We start from the raw sequence: 16,767 nt of genomic DNA on the forward strand, positions 1-16,767 counted from the left end.
CAACTATAGAACCATAAAATGTTGAACAGTTGCCTCTCTCTCAAGAGGCTTTCAGGTAGACTACATCTGGATAGGTAAAGACACTCTCTTTCTCTGGACTACATTTCCCAGAGGGACTTGAGGAAAAGGTCAATTTTCTTAAAAGCTTCTCAAAATGACTTTCCCAGAGGTACTCAAACTCACATGGGGGAGAGAGAGAGAAAGTTTCAGAATTTAGAGTTTTGTTTTTGTTTTTCTTTCCTGAATTAAGATTTATTGATTTCCACCATATTCACTTTAAATATGGTTTGAAGCAGACTGAAGGGAAGGGATTTTGCAATTTTAAGTTAAAAGTAAACTAATGATGAAAGTACATCACCTCTGGCTTCATTATTGCCTCAGATATGAATTAATAAAAGTTCCAGGACTATGAAATCCAGGTATGTTCCAGGCCTCTCCCAGTAATATCTTTCACTTTGGGTCAGTATTCTATGCCAGAGGTGAAAGTGCTTTCAAGAATACTGCCATTTTCCCAGAACAGTGTCTTTGATTGCATCCACATACTGAGTTGGAACCCAATACACCCAGTAGTAAGAGGCTTTGGTGGGACCTAACTGAAATGCTATCATGTGGTAGTCTTCATGTCCTTCATTTTTAATGGAGCCCATAGATAATTTTTCAATTCACTGTTTAGTGCCAATCCACAACTGGTCTCCTTCTAATTTAAAGGTGAGTCTCACCTTTCCTCCTCTCTTATTATACATGCATGATAAAGGTACTGTTGGTAGTCATTCCTGGGCACCCTTAACAGGCTTCACATCTTTAGGTTTCCTTTTATCTGACATTTTTCTGCATTGCTTTTGCCTACAAAGTGGCTCCTTCTCACTCTCGTCAGATTTTGCTTCTTGCTGTGCTGTGTCTTTGGGTGCGTTTACTGCAAAAATACCATTGATTGTAGCTCCAACCACCATAATCTTGACACCACCGGTTACTTTGATTTCCTGTAATGTTTTCTCCTCAGGTAGAAGTTGCTTAAACATAACATTCTGCATGGCAGGTGGTAGGCCAGAGTGGATCTTGCACTTTAGCTCAGCCCCTGTGCTGTCCACAGATGTGGGTACCACCAAAGCCTCATGAGGTGGGGAGGGAGGACAGAGGTTCCTTACAAGTGCAATAATAATCAAGCACAATAAGATGGTATGATACAGATTAGAATGCTATAAGAATTCAAGAAAGGGAAAACAAGTATCACAGGGTCTGACTATTCACAGAGACTTCATGGACAATGTGGAATGGGAAGGAAATATGGGATTTGTGTTAGCAAAGAAGAGAGACAATTCAAAGGGAGAATAAAAAACGCACTAGGAATAAAGGCCCAAAAGAAAGGGGGAAAAAGCCGTACACAAAGGAAAGGGATTGGTCTATTGATCTGCATTGGCAAAGACTATAATATAAGGCAAAATAATCTGGGGAGGCCAGCTGATGATAAATTATACTTATTTAAAAATAATAATGACAGTTCACACTTATTTAAGACTTTAAAGTTGAAAAAGGGCTTTCCCTACAACAAGTTTATGGGGTAGGCAATATGGATGTGATTGTTTTAATTTTACTGATGAGGAAGGTAAAAATCAGAGGAGGAGAGGATTCTGGGAAGATGGAGGGGAAGGTGGGAAAATTCTAAGCTCTCCAAACTAGACAAAACAGAGCCTCAGGGAGAATGTAGAGCAGTAAAAGCAAACAAAAGTTGGGGCAAAACAGTGGTCCTCCTGAGACAATTTGAAGAAAATGTTCAGGCCTAAGGTTTGGTCCCTGTAAACATATTGATATATAAACATATCCAGGCTAGTTCTGCTGAAACAGCAAGTGGGGAGCCCTGCAGCTAACTGAGTTGAAAGGTTGCCTTGGCCCTAGCCACAGGAATTTTCACCTCTTGTCCACACCTGGAAAGTGTGGGGAGTTGAGCATCTGAGCAGGGGAAAACTGAGGGAGCCTCTGCTAATAAGGGACACCAGACCCAGCTGTGCTGCTGAGACACAGCCCTCAGTGAGAAGGAACCAGCAAACTCCCAGTGAGTAAAAAAAAAACAGTGGTGCAGGAACGTTTCTGACTATGGTCAGTACAGGAGGCGTAGAGTTCTTGATTTCTGTCTCAAGCCAAAGGGGAGAACTGAAGGAAGAATTGAGGCCAGAGACACCATGCCCCTTACCCAAGGACTAGAGGTAATTATAATAACAAATTCCTATTAATTAAAAATAAATGGGCAATGGAGAAAAAAACTCAACCATAAAAAGTTGTTAGGGTAATATAGAAGACTGAGTTTCATCTTCAGAGAAGAAGAAGCAAAAATAAAGACCCTTTTATCCCAAAGAGTAACATCAAATGTCACCTGCCCAAAAAGAATTTGTAGAACTTAAAAACAAAAGACTTTAAAAATCGAATGAGATAGATGGAAGAGGAAAAAATTTGTAAATAAGAACAATCTAAGATAAACAAGAAGATTATGAAAAGAAAGTCAACTGACTAGAAAGGGAGATCCAGAATCTTAAGGAGGAAAATGACTCCTTGAAAATTTGAATTCGGCAAGAGGAAGTCAGTGAAGTTATAAGAGACTAAGAAATAATAAAACAAAATATAAAGAATGAAAAATAGAAGAGAAAGTGAAACATTTCATAAGAAAAATAACTGATTTGGAGAACAGATCAAGAAGAGAAAACATAAGAATAATTGGACTACCTGAAAGCTACAATAAAAAAAAAGAATCTTGATACAATAACACAAGAAATAATTAGAGAAAAGTGTCCTGAAGAATTAGAACATGAGGGGCAAGTAGAAATAGAAAAAATCCATTGATCCCCACCTGAAAGAGATCCTGTGAGGAAAACCCACAGGAATATCAAAGTCAAATTCTGAAACCCCAGCTCAAGGAGAAAATATTATGAGCAACAAGAAAAAATAATTCAAGTATGGTGGTGCCACAATTAGAATCACACAAGACCTAGCAGCAACTACAATAAAAGACTACAGGTCTTGAAACACTATATATTGAAGAGCAAAAGAACTGGGGTTGAGGTTGAAAATATCATACCCTGCAGAGTTAAGCATAATCCTGAATAAAAAAAAATGGACATTCAATAAATTGTCAGACTTTCAGGATTTTGTTGCAAAAAGACCTGAAATCAATAGAAAATTTGACATCCAAGAGAAATATAAGGTAAACATCAAAGACTAATTACAAGGGATTCAATAAGGACAGACTGTTCACTTTTTATATGAGGAAATGTAAATTATATGCCTAAGATTGTTATTAGTAATTAGAAAGTTCAAAAAAAGCATCGGGGTAGAGTTGAATATGATGTGATACTAAAAAGCAAACCATCTAGGAAAAAATAAAAAAGTAATTATCTTATACAAATGAGGTGTGAGAGGAAGAACTGACACAGAGGAATTAGATGGGGGAGGAGGGCTGGAAGTTCTGGCACCCCACTCTCTTTGGTATTGGGTTAAAGAGGGAAATATATATATATGTATATATATGTATGTATGTATATATGCATATATATGTATATATGCATATATATGTATATATGCATAAAAGTCTTCTAAATTCAGAAGGAAATAAAAGGCTTAGGGGGAGGGTAGAGAGCATAAGAAGGGTATCTTTGGTGGGGAGGTAGGTTAAGAAACATAAGGGCAAAATAGTAGGCAGAATTAGAGGAGCAGGAGGAATAGGAAATAAGAGATACAAACATAAAATAAAATAAAGATCAGGAGTAGAATTTATTAGGGGAAAAAAAGGCAGGGGTAGTAATCATAATCTCAGACAAAGTTAAAGTTAAAATAGATTTAATCAGAAGAGAAAAATAAGGAAATTGTACTATGTCAGCCATATTAATCAATATTATTGTAGATTATTTAAAATAGCTAGAAGAATAAAGTTGAAATATCACCATGATATAGGAAACAATGAGTTTATGAACTTAGTAAAAATATGGAAAGACTTGGACTTATGAAGGAAGAGGCTATCCACCTTCAGAGAAACAGAGGACAAATAAGTATAATACAGTCTTACATAGATGCATATGAATGCATATGTCTATATATGAGTGTGACTATAGATATCTAACTATATGTATGTGTATGCAAATGTAAGTATGTGTATATGTATGTATATAACTATGTATATGTGTACATATGTATGTATGTGTGTGTATATATATATACATATATGTGTATAAATATATCTATACTTAATTGTACCTTCTTTAAGGTGGGGGGAAGGGGGAAATGAACAAAGTAAAAAGTGCTCAGCAGAGAACAAAAAAAAACTTACAAGGAATCAAAGAAAAGATGAATAATTCAGAATACAATTTATTTATTTATTATATAGGCTTTCTTGAAATGGAAATTTATGCTGTATATTTTGAATCCTCTCTCATGTTCTGCTGTGCACATGGCAGTGCTTTTTTTCTTTTTTTATTTAGATTTAATTTTTAATATTTAAGTTTATAATATGTTTATTATTTTTCTTTTCTGATTGTGTATAAGTTTAAAATTTTAAAAAAAGAATCAGAGGAATTGGGTGACATGTCCACACACATAGCTAATATCATTACTGGAACTCAAACCCAGGTCTTCTGATTTCAGGTCCAGACACCCCCAATCCCACCCTCCACTGTCCCAGTCTGTATCATAATGTCATACTACATCATGATTTTAAAAATCAATAAGATCTCTTGGTGTTATTGGTACTAAAAATTAGAGGAAAATTTCTTGAAATTCCATCCTAACTTAGGATTCACATTCTATCAGTGATAACTATTCATTAATCTTTTTGTTTTGTTTTGTTTTCTTCTTTTAATTGTGGTTTGGGGTTTTGTTTTGCTTTCCAACCCAATTGAAAACATGCCAGGGGCCTATTTGGCAATGAAACATTTTAAAATTAAAATAAAGGAAAAGAATAGTCAGCTGAAATAATAGTCTCTGTGGTTAGAAAATGAAAGCTAATGTGGTACCATATCCCATCCCAGCTGTGCTTATACAGCCAAAGTCAGCTGGAGTTTAGACAATACCCGGATAGTTCAAGCCAAAGTGAGGTTTGGGGATTTTTTACACCTCTGCTTCACTTCTGACCATGAAAATCTGATGACAGGTTATCATTTGCAGAAAACACCCATGCCAGCAAAAACCTGCAGATATGTATTTTTTTTCCTTCTATTTCTTCTGGAATTGTTAGTTGGGCTTTCAGCACATTTCATACGTGACCTTTTTAATCCCTACACTTGCAATTAGAGATTACAGTTCCATTCCCAGAGCCTTTCAACAGATGGCATTGCATGAAAAACTGGAGATATTTTAAAATCATATTTTTACAGAGTTTGCCAGAATGTTTCATCCTGGGCTTATATATTCACATGTGAAAATTGATTGTTTAAGATGTAAATATCATATGCCAAGATTTAGCATTTTTAAAAGATTTTAAAGTCTCACTTAATCTATCTCCTTTGTTAAGAACAGTAACATTTAGCACTGAAATGTATAACTCACGAAGTATGAAAATTAAATGTAAATCTAAGGGAGTTCCAACTTTGAAAGATTAAACTACTAGACTAAGGATCACTAAGGTAGGCTCAGAAAGGTTAAATCAGAAGATGACTAAAATGTAAAGCTTTTGTGGACAGGCCACTGGACCAATTAACTGATTAAATAACAGTTCCATCACATACAAGCCGCGGTCATGAAGCTTGATTCGTAATTAAGATTTTTATATTAGTTTTTGTCAAGTCTTTTGTACATCAATTACTCTACTTCCCAATGATGAAAGACTGGTCAACCAAAAGAGTGAGGTGGTGACAACACATTTGCAACTCGAATCTTATTACAGAAAAAAAGTATTTATACAATAAATGAACCAATGAATGAATGGAAAACCATTTATTAAATACTGATAATGTGCAAGACACTATGATTAGTTTTGGGGATACAAAAACAAAAAGGGAGACAGTCTTTGCACTAATGGATTTTACATTTTAAAGTGGGAGAAAACATAAGGAGAAGTTGTAGCCAAGGAAAAGACTTTTGGCTTGGAAATTCAAAGGGATGATCCATAGGTCAGTCAACTGACATGCTCACTCAAGAAATAAAGGTACTATTGACTTGTTTAGTATTGTTTATTTGTTTGGTATTCCCAGACATGAAGTGAAAGGAGTAAGGTATGAGCACATTAGCAGGAAGATGGCAACAAGATGGCCTGGTAAGCCCAGGTTTGATCTCACTCAGTTACCAATCAAGATGGCTCAGCTCTAAGCTAGGAGTTCAGAGATGAAGAATTAACTTCCCAGGTACAAAGAGCATGGATTCTGGAGATTCAATGTAAAGGGAGCATGTAAAAATGTAATTCATTGTTAAGATAACTGTTGTCAGGTTGAAACCTTGGTGGGTTGGAGGTAAAAGGGAAAGGGTAATTACTCCTTTCTTTGGCTCTCATCCTTGGAACGTAGGCATGCTAAGACTTCTTTCCAGCCACTCCCTTTCCTCCTTCCATTGCCATCTACTCTCTAGCAATGACCTTCAGATGCACCTATCTCTCTACAGAGATAATTCTCTTTGCCTTTATAGGTTAAAAACTAGAGGAAGACAGGATGACCCAACAGCATTCATCTATTCTCATTAGACCATCAATGGCAACCAGCTTGCTTTCCCCCTAAGGAAACAAAAATCCTAGATATAATTTATTTTTTCTTCTTTGGGAAGTTTATAAAATATAATAATTCATAGGAATAGGATTCTCTTTTAGTTCATAGCCCCCAGTCAAGAGAAAAGCTTGACAGTTTCTTACTGAGATTTCAAAGTTCTATCCTTTTTGTCTATCTATATATCTATAAATTACCTATCACTGCCTGCCTTCTCCATGCCTTTCTCTTCACATAATATGAAGCACACAACCAGGAAGTTAGAATCAATCCTTTACCTCAAATAAGTCAGCTTTGGTACTAAATAAAACAGCAAATAATAAGAACAAAACCCTCTGGATTAGTCATCTATCTTCTTGAGTGGGAACAGAGGAAAGAAAGAAAAAATGGCACTTCACTTTCTATATGAATGCTGAAGGAAGAAGTTCACCACTTATTAGATGTGTCTTACACTCTAGCATTGAGGGATCTAGGTACTAGCTGTCATGGCCCATTTGGCCTGGGCATGCTTGACATCAGCCACAACTGGCTGCCTGTTTCTACTTCATCACTCTAGCATTCAATGAAGTTACATGCAATGCTGTCCAGCACTCAGTTCAAATTGATACTCACCTATTCTTCCACCCTGATGACAAAATCTATCCTCTGCTAGCTCAGAAGGAGCTGTTATAGAAGCAGCTGCAACAGTGGTAAACAGGGTGACTTAGCTCTTCCGTGTGCTGGAGATCCTCTATACTTCCAAAATCTCTAGCTCCATATCTTCCAAACCTTGATGTTTGTCCATATCTAGTCTCCTGTGAAAACCTCTTAGTCTCTTACAAAATGAAGAGAAACTCAATGCTATCTCTTTGAGATTGCATTTCCCAGAAACTTATTCAGTTAGATTTTGAGAATTTTATCTCTCTACCCAAATAGAAATGTCTCCCCAAAACCTTGCTACATTATTACATATTTAGATGTTTTTATAGTTACACTTTAACATTCATTTTTAAACACTTCAGTTCAAGATTCTCTCCTTCCCTCTAGGCCCTCCATCACCCATTGAGAAGACAGACAACAGAATAGATTTAGAATACACACACACACACACACACACACACACACACACACACACACATATGATAATCAGTCTTCTAGTACAAATACCTCATTTTATACATGTAGGATCTGAGGTTCAAGGAGATCAAATGACTTGTTAAAGGTCATGGATAATAAATATCAGACCAAAGATCTGAAACCTGATCCACTGATTCCAAGAACTCTTTTTACCATATTGTGCACCCTCCAAATGAAAAAAATTCTCCAAAGAAACAAGCAAAGATGACAAAATATGGAAACGGTCAATACTAGAGTGGTTGTAGAAAGAAAAGCACACTAAGGTATTTTGGTTGAAGTGTAAATTAACTACAATACTGGGAAGAAATTTGAAATTATGAAAACAAAGTAGCTAAAAATACTGAACTTTTTGGCCCAAAGATTCCACTGACTCGAAGAGGTCATTAATAAAGATTCCATTTGAAACAAAATACTTACAGCAGCACATTTTTGTTATCAAAGAAAGAGAAATAAAGTATATGTCCATCAATTGGGGAATAGCTAAACACACCGTGTCATATGAATGTTGTATTATAAGAAAGAACAAATATGATAAAATCTGAAAAACATTTACATGACCTGATACAAATGAAGTACAGCCAAGAAAGCATTATATGCAATGATGAAAACAATGAAAATAGAAAGAGCCACAATATAATTGAAAATAAAAGTTGAAAAATTGCAAAGAACAAGCATGAAAAATATATAAAAGTTACCTCAGCCTGCTTCTTTGCAGAGTTATTTTTTCATATCTCTTCAGTGAGGCCATATATTTTAGATAGTTTTGGTGTACTGATAAATTTTGCTTATATTATTTTATCTTCTTTTTTAATTTATAATTTAATTTTGTAACAATAAGTGATAGTTCTCTGGGAATAGCAAGGTAAAGGGATACATGGGGAAATTTTGAGAATATAAAAAGAAAAATATCAATAAAATTATCTTCAAGAAGAAATCAATGACCTCAGGAGATAGTAATAGAGCAAAACAAGTGATTTAAATATGTAAGGAAAAATAAGATAATGGCATATAAAAACAACTGACATAGAGAACAGATGAAGGAGAGATAATTTAGGAATAATTGGACACTACGAAAACCATGATTTAAAAAAAAAATCCTAACCACTGTATTTTTTTTTATAAAATCATAAATGAAAATATCTGATATTTATTAAGACAGGAAAAAAGTTAAGATATAATCTGTAATGTGCCTCCTGAGAGAGACCTCAAAAGGAAATGCCCCAGGAATATCATAGCCAAAATCCTGAGCTCCTCAGTCAAAGGAGAAAAAAGAGAAAAACAAAAAACAAAAACAAAAGAAAATTGCAAGTATCCATAAAGAACAAATTCAAATATTAAGCATTCAGAGTTAGGATCACAGAAGAAGTTGGAAGTTTTTACTAAAAACTGGAAGAGATTTTGGAATACAATATTCCAGAAAGTAAAATAGACAGGCTTATAACCAAGAATAACTTTGTTCTACAAAGTTGAATATAAAATTACAGGGGGAGAAATGGATCTTTAATAGAATAGAGGATTTTTAATGAAAAGACCAGAACTGAGTACAAATTTTCAAATACAAATATAGGAGTCTAGATAGATGGAGAAAGGAAAATTCATTTGAGCAATTGAAAGCAGTCATATGATGATGGAAAACTAATATTCTAATAGAGAAGAAACAGCCTCAGAATCTTGGTATCTTCAAAGTGTATGGAGAGAGTCAATTAATATTGTAAGTAAAAATATATTTGAAAAGATTCATGGTGAGGGCAGAGGCAAGATGTTAGAATAAAGGCAGGGACTCACCTGAGCTCTCCCCCAAACCCTTCCAAATACCTTTTAAAAATAACTCTAAACAAATTCTAGAGCAGTGAAACCACAAAAAGATGGAGTGAAGCAAATTTCCAGCCAAAGACAACTTGGAAGATTGGCAAGAAACATCTATTTCACCAGGGTGAGAGAGGAGCACAACCCAGTACAGGCCACACCAACACAGACCTGGCCTCAAAAAAACCAGGGGCAGGCCTTGGGAGTGACTGAATCAGTAATAGCAGTGGCAGCAGCTGCTTTGGGAGTTCTCAGCCCACAGAAGGTAAGGGGGGCATACAACTGGTCAGAAGGAGATTACAGGGGTCTTTTTGTTGGCACTGAGAAAGGAATCTGTTGCTTTGCCCATATTTGGATCCAAGTTGCAGTTTTGGGTGGCAATCCCAGGGTGATGAGGAGCATTTGCACAGCAGATCTTGGGGCAGCAGTGGAGGGGGACCCTCCTCACAGTTCCAGGGCAGAAAAGAGTATTTGTGGTCACTCACAGACTAGAGTACAGGCCAAGAGAGTAGTAAACACTTCTCCTTAGATCATGCCACCTTGGAAGAACTGAAAACTTATAGGTCCCTAGAAATATCTCTGAAAATAGCTGCACAAAACCCCTGAACCTTGGGACAGTGTACCTTCCACCCAGGAAGCAGAGCCCTACTTTAACAACAGTTAAAAGCCAAGTAATAAGCTGGGGAAATGAGCAAGCAATGTAAAAAAAAATGACTATTGAAAGTTACCATGGTGACAAGAAAGATCAAAACACCATCTCAGAAGACAACAAAGTCAAAGATCCTATATTCAAAGCTTCCAAGGAAAACATGAATTGGTCTCAGGCTATGGAAGAGCTAAAAAAGGATTTTGAAAATCAAATAAGAGAGGTAGAGGAAAAATTGGAAAGAAAGACGAGAGTGATTCAAGAAAAGCATGAAAAATGAGTCACAGCTTAGTAAAGCAGAAACAAAAAAGTACTGAAGAAAATAACTCCTAGGCCAAGTGGTAAAAGAGATCTAAAAAGATAATGAGGAGAAAAATGCCTTAAAAGACCTAATTGGCTAAATGGAAAAGGAGGTCCAAAAGCTCACTGAAGAAAATAATTTCTTAAAAACTGCAATGGAGCAAATGGAAGCTAATGACTTTATGAGAAATCAAGAAATAATAAAACAAACCAAAATAATGGGAAAAAATAGAAGACAATGTGATATATCTCATTGAAAAAAAAGCTGACCTGGAAAATAGATCTAGGAGAGATCATTTAAAAATTATTGGACTACCTGAAAGCCATGACCAAAAAAAGAGCCTAAGCATCATCTTTCAAGAAATTATTGAAGAAAACTGCCTTGAAATTCTAGAACCAGAAGATAAAATAGAAATTGAAAGAATCCACTGATCATGTCATGAGAGAGATTCCAAGATGAAAACTGCCAGGAATACTATAATTAAATTCTGGAGTTCCCAAGACAAGGAGAAAATATTGCAAGCAGCCAAAAGAAACAATTCAAGTATGGTGGAGCCACAGTCAGGATAACACAAGATTTAGCAGCTTCTACATTAAAGGATCTGAGGGCTTGGAATATGATATTCTGGAGGGCAAAGGAGTTAGGATTACAAACAAGAATCACCAGCAAAACTGAGTATAATCCTTCAGGGTAAAAATAGATATTCAATAAGATAGAGGATTTTCAATAATTCTTGATTAAAAGACCAGAGCTGAATAGAAATTTTGACTTTCAAATGCAAGACACCAGAGAAGCACGAAAAGGTAAATAGGAAAGAGAAATCATAAGAGACTTAGTAATTTTAAATTGTTTATATTCCTACATGGGAAAATGATATTTGCAGCTCATAAAACCTTTCTTATTATTGGGGTAGTTAGAAGGAGTATATATAGAAAGATGGCACAGGTGTCAGTTGAATATAAAGGGATGATATGTAAAAAGAAAAATTAAAGGAGAAGAGAGGAATGTACTGGGAAAAAGAGAAAGGGAGAGGTTGGATGGGGTAAATTATCAAACATAAAAGAGGCAAGAAAAAGCTTTTACAGTGGAGGGGAAAAGGAGAAGTTAAGGGAGAGTAAGTGAACTTTACTCTCATCAGAATTGGCTCAAGGAGGGAATAACATACACACTCATTCGGGTATGGTAATTTATCTTACCCTACAGGAAAGGGGGACGGGTCATGGAAGGGAGGGCAGATTCAGGGAGAGGGTAGTCAGAAACAAAATATGTTTGAGGAGGGACAGTGTGAAAGGAGAGAGAGAATACAATAAATGAGGGAGGGGAATAGGATGGAGGGAAATACAGTTAGCAATAGTAACTGTGAAAAAAAATTTTGAAGCAAGTTTCTCTGATAAAGGCCTCATTTCTCAAACGTATAGAGAGCTGAGTAAAATTTATAAAAATAAGAGCCATTCCTCAATGGGTAAATGATCAAAAGATATTATCAGTTTTCTGATGAAGTAATCAAAGCTATCTATAAGCATATGAAAAAATACTGTAATTCACTACTGATTAGAGAAATGTGATTAAAACAATTCTGAGGTACTACCTCATTCCTATTAGATTGGCTAATAGGATGGAAAAGGTAAATAACAAATGTTGGAGGGGATGTGGGGAAAATGAGACTTTAATGCACTGTTGGTGGAGTTGTGAACTTATTCAACCATTCTGTAGAGCAATTTGGAACTATGTCCAAAGGGCTATAAAACCATGATACCCTTTGACCTAGCAATACCACTACTAGGTCTGTATCCCAAAAGAGATTAAAAAAGGAAAAGGACCTATATGTACAAAAATGTTTATAACAACTCTTTTCTGGGGGTAAAGAATTAGAAACTGGAGAGGAGCCCATAAATTGGGGAACAGCTGAACAAGGTGTCAAATGTGATTACAATGGAATACTATTGTACTATAAGAAAGGATGAGCAGGATGTTCTGAGAAAAACCTGGAAAGACTTGCACAGTCCAATGTAAAGTAAAATGTACTGTGTACAAAATAACAGCAGTATTTTAAGATGACCAGCTGTGAATAACTTAGCTTTTCTCAGCAATACAATAATCCAAGACAACTCTGTTATCCATTCCCAGAGAAAGAACTGAAAGTGTCTGAATACAGATCAAAGCATACTTTTTAATTTTATTTTTCTTTAAGTTATTTGTCTATATTTTCTTTCACAACATAACTATTATGTATGACTACATATGCATAACCTATATAGAATTGCTTTCCTTCTTAATGGGGTGTGGGGAGAGAGGAAAAGGAATAATTTGGAACTCAAAGTTTTAAAAATAAATGTTAAAAATTGTTTTTACATGCAACTGGGAGAAAATACTAAATAAAAGCGAAAAAATAATATGTTCAATTTTATTATAGAACATATTAATAAATAATTTATAGTAGTCAAGAAGTATATGAATTGGCGAACATTGATGTCTTTTTTAGATTTCTTTTTTATTAATGTCTTTTGATCACTTTTTTAAAATCCAGTTTCAAAATCAGCCATAATTTCTTCCAATCATTTGGTTATGTTTGCCCTTTTCAGGTATCTTGAAATTTGATGCCTCAACACTCTCAAAATTCACACACATTCAACATGGCCCTACTCTGTGTATTCTTCAGCTGCTCTTCCATTCTTCTTACATCTCATTGTCTAACAAGTACTGTTAGATCTAGTAACATTGGCCTCATATCCATTCCAGGAATAAGACACTCCATCTCCGTGCTCCAGGCATTGTCTCTGGCTTTCCTCCATGCTTAGAATATTCTTCTTCCTCTATTCCAACAACTGACCTCTTTGGCTTTCTTTAAGCCCCACCTTCGTGTAGGAGGGAGACTTCCCTACCCTCTCTTAATTCAAGTGCTTTCCTTTGTTAATCATTTCCTATTTATCCCATAGATAGCTTGATTGGAATATATTTGCTTGCATTTTGTCCATTACCCCCATTAGACTGTAAGATCCTTGAGATCAGGGACTATATTTTGCTTCTTTGTGTACCCTCAGTACTTAACACAGTATTGGAACATGGTAAATGATTAATAAATGCTTATTGAGTTGAATTAATTTTAAGTTCCTTAAGATTATACACTAAGAATGTTATTAACAGGGGAATACAAAAGACCAACCTGTACCTAATCTATACAAAAACATTTCTAGCAGCATTATTTGTAACATAAAAAAATCTCTGGAAACTATGCATTTGGCAATTAGGGGATGGATAAGTAAAGTATTTTATATAAATGTAATGCAATACTATTGTTCCAGAGTGGCAAATATGAAGAACACAAAGAAAAAGAAGAAGCCATATTGAGTAATATAGGGCAAAGAAAGCACAACCAAAGGAATGAAATATTCATTGACTACGGTCACATAAACAATAACTTCAAAACCCTTGAAAATCAGAGGAAAAAGAGTCCAGTAAAGTACCTGGAAATGAAAATAGGTGTTAAGTAAAATTTAAACACAAGTGGAATGGGATATTTGGGGAGGCAGTGGGTTCCTTTTTCCTGGAAATCTTCAAGTAGAGGTCGAGAAACCTCTTGTTGAGGCTGTTACAGATAGAATTTGTCAGTTATGTCTTGGATGAGAGTATTGGTTCTCAAATGTCTAGGACAAACTTTGCAGGAGGTTGTAAGGTCAGAACTACTTTCATAATAATATTAAGATGCTATTTGACTTTTTGGCTCTCATTCACTCACTTACATACAGTGGAGTTTTTGAGAGTCCACATGACTTGTTAATTAAAAGAGTTGACTGAAAACATAAATAGAGAATTAATATTCCATTTGTAGAATTGTACTTTTGCTAACAAATCTATAAATCTACATATGTGTCTGGGTTTACCATTTTTCTTGTATTTGTCTAATATCAGCACTACTTAATCATCCAAGGAATATCTTCTTTTATGTGAAAGCTTGGTAACAATCAAAAGCAGTGCTGAAATATTCAGTGTTGAATAACATTTTGAATATCATGGTTTATCCTGGGGGGCAGGGAAGGAGGGGGAATCATGTTGACATTTCTCCTGGCAATGGTGAGTAAAAGTACTGGAGTTTTAGCACACATGAAGGCAGTAGTCCCTAATCACATTGCTAGTAATTTTATATTTTACCATCACACATTGATAATAAATAAACAACCAGATAAATAAATGAACAAGTAAATAAATGCCAATTTTACTTCAAAATGTCTTTGGTGAAAGGTTTTTTTTTTTAAACAAATCTTGACTTTTGCAAACACATTTTTTTAATATTCAGTATGATGAAGTGAAGAGTAAGAATAAAACATTCTGCAACTTCTTGAAGTATGATTTTTGTCACCAGTAAAAGAAATTGTTTAGTTGCTTGAGATGAAAGCTGCACTAGTGCTTCTTTTTCATGGAACACCATTTTTACCTGAAAGAACAATTGACAAACTCTGGTTGTTTTGACTTTAGTATTTTGCAGACATGTTTTCAAAAATGAATGAAGTAAAACTGTCACTTCAAGGGAAACAACTGCCAGTATTTATTGTCAATGATAAAATTTGAGCTGTCATGCCAAAATCAGAATTTTTGAAAATGTGTTATCTACCACTGCTAGTTTAATGACTTCCCCACGTTTAAATATTTTTCTGATGAGGTCAGTGGTGATAATGACAAATGTGATTTTTTAATATTGTAAAATGAAATATGTCCTCATTTGGAAAAAATTACACAATTCATTGAGTAGCATTTTATAAACAACCAGTGTAAGATGTTTCAAAATGTATATGGGTGGAAGAGTCATTCAGAGTGCAAGGCAGATCAATTATTTTTAATAAAACAGTATGAAAATTTTGTTAGCATAGTTTCAGACTCCACATTGTAGCTAATCTTTGAGATATTAATTCTTGTTTAGTTTTGGTATAATTTCAAGGAGATAAATATAGGTTGTTGGCATAATTTAAAAGAAAAAGAATACCCATAATTATCTGAAAGGCTAATACAATACTCCATTTGCCAATGGCATATCATAATGAAGACAGATTTTCATCATACACTTGAAATAAAACAACCTATATCTGAAACATAAATTGAGTATAAATGTAGATATGAGAATCCAGTTATCTTCTATTAAGCCAGACATTGAAATTATTAGCAGAAAAGTAAAAACAATATCACTGTTCTTATTATTTTTGTTTGAAAAAATAGTTGCTTTTCACTTTTAAAAAATGTCAACATGTAAGGGTTTTATGATCATTTTAATGAATTAATAAGTAAATATTTTAAATTTTATCAATTTAAAATTTTAATATAGTAAATATTGATAGCTATAACACAGATAAACAAAAATTATTTAATGTCCTCAATAATTTCTAAAAGTGTAAATGGGTCTTAAGACCAAAATGTATGAGAACCACTGTACTAGAATGCCACTGAGGTCCCTTCCAATTTTGAGATTCTACTTCCATAGAGGTTGCAATACTTTCAATTAGGAAAGGTTCAAGTAGCCATAAAAAATGTAGTGGTATCTGGAGAATATACAATCCTTTATAAGAAAACATTAATGTTGATAATAAGTTCTTTTCCCAACATCGTAAACATGAACTAACCCATAAAATACAGTATACAATATAAAATTGGTAACATACAAAACACTTTTCTTGCCAGTAATTCCCTAAAATTCTGTGACCTTTTGTGATAACATTTCAAAAAAAAATTGAATTCAGACAATATTACTTTCCATAACACATGAAATCTATAGTACCATAAATAAAATTCTTAAAACTAAAACATTTTTTAATCTGAATCTTAACTTTCACTGTGTCAGATGGCAGTGTGAGGGCATTGCACTGTATACATTACTACCATAAACCTCTCTACCTTAGCTACCCTCTGAAAACCAAGGAAGAAATTGCTGGAACGTAGTCACTGCTGTCCAAAAAGACCAAGACTGGCAAGGTCTCAACATTACCTCCAAAACTGTTCTTCATGGCTATACTAGCCACTTCACAAACTTGCACACATTCGTGCTGCCAAGGTGCAAAGATGCCAATGTAAAAATGAAAATGAGGTTACTAATAAAATCACTTGAATGCCTGAAGTCACAAAAGTTAAATATGCAAATTCTGAGGATCATAAATATTGAGAGAGCTAGATATATACACATATCTTAAATGTAAATAATTAATAATAATAATAGCTAGTATTTTTATGGTACTTTAAAATTT

The 16,767-nt window shown here is 34.6% G+C and overlaps 1 pseudogene; it reads right to left on the bottom strand.

The window, feature by feature from the left end:
- Nucleotides 1-491: 491 nt before the first annotated feature.
- The window catches only part of LOC114027602, a 72,596-nt pseudogene continuing 56,320 nt past the window's right edge, over nt 492-16,767 (bottom strand).

Source organism: Vombatus ursinus, unplaced genomic scaffold, assembly GCF_900497805.2.
Source record: "Vombatus ursinus unplaced genomic scaffold, bare-nosed wombat genome assembly UNPS02014863.1, whole genome shotgun sequence".
In the NCBI taxonomy this organism is placed as follows: domain Eukaryota; kingdom Metazoa; phylum Chordata; class Mammalia; order Diprotodontia; family Vombatidae; genus Vombatus; species Vombatus ursinus.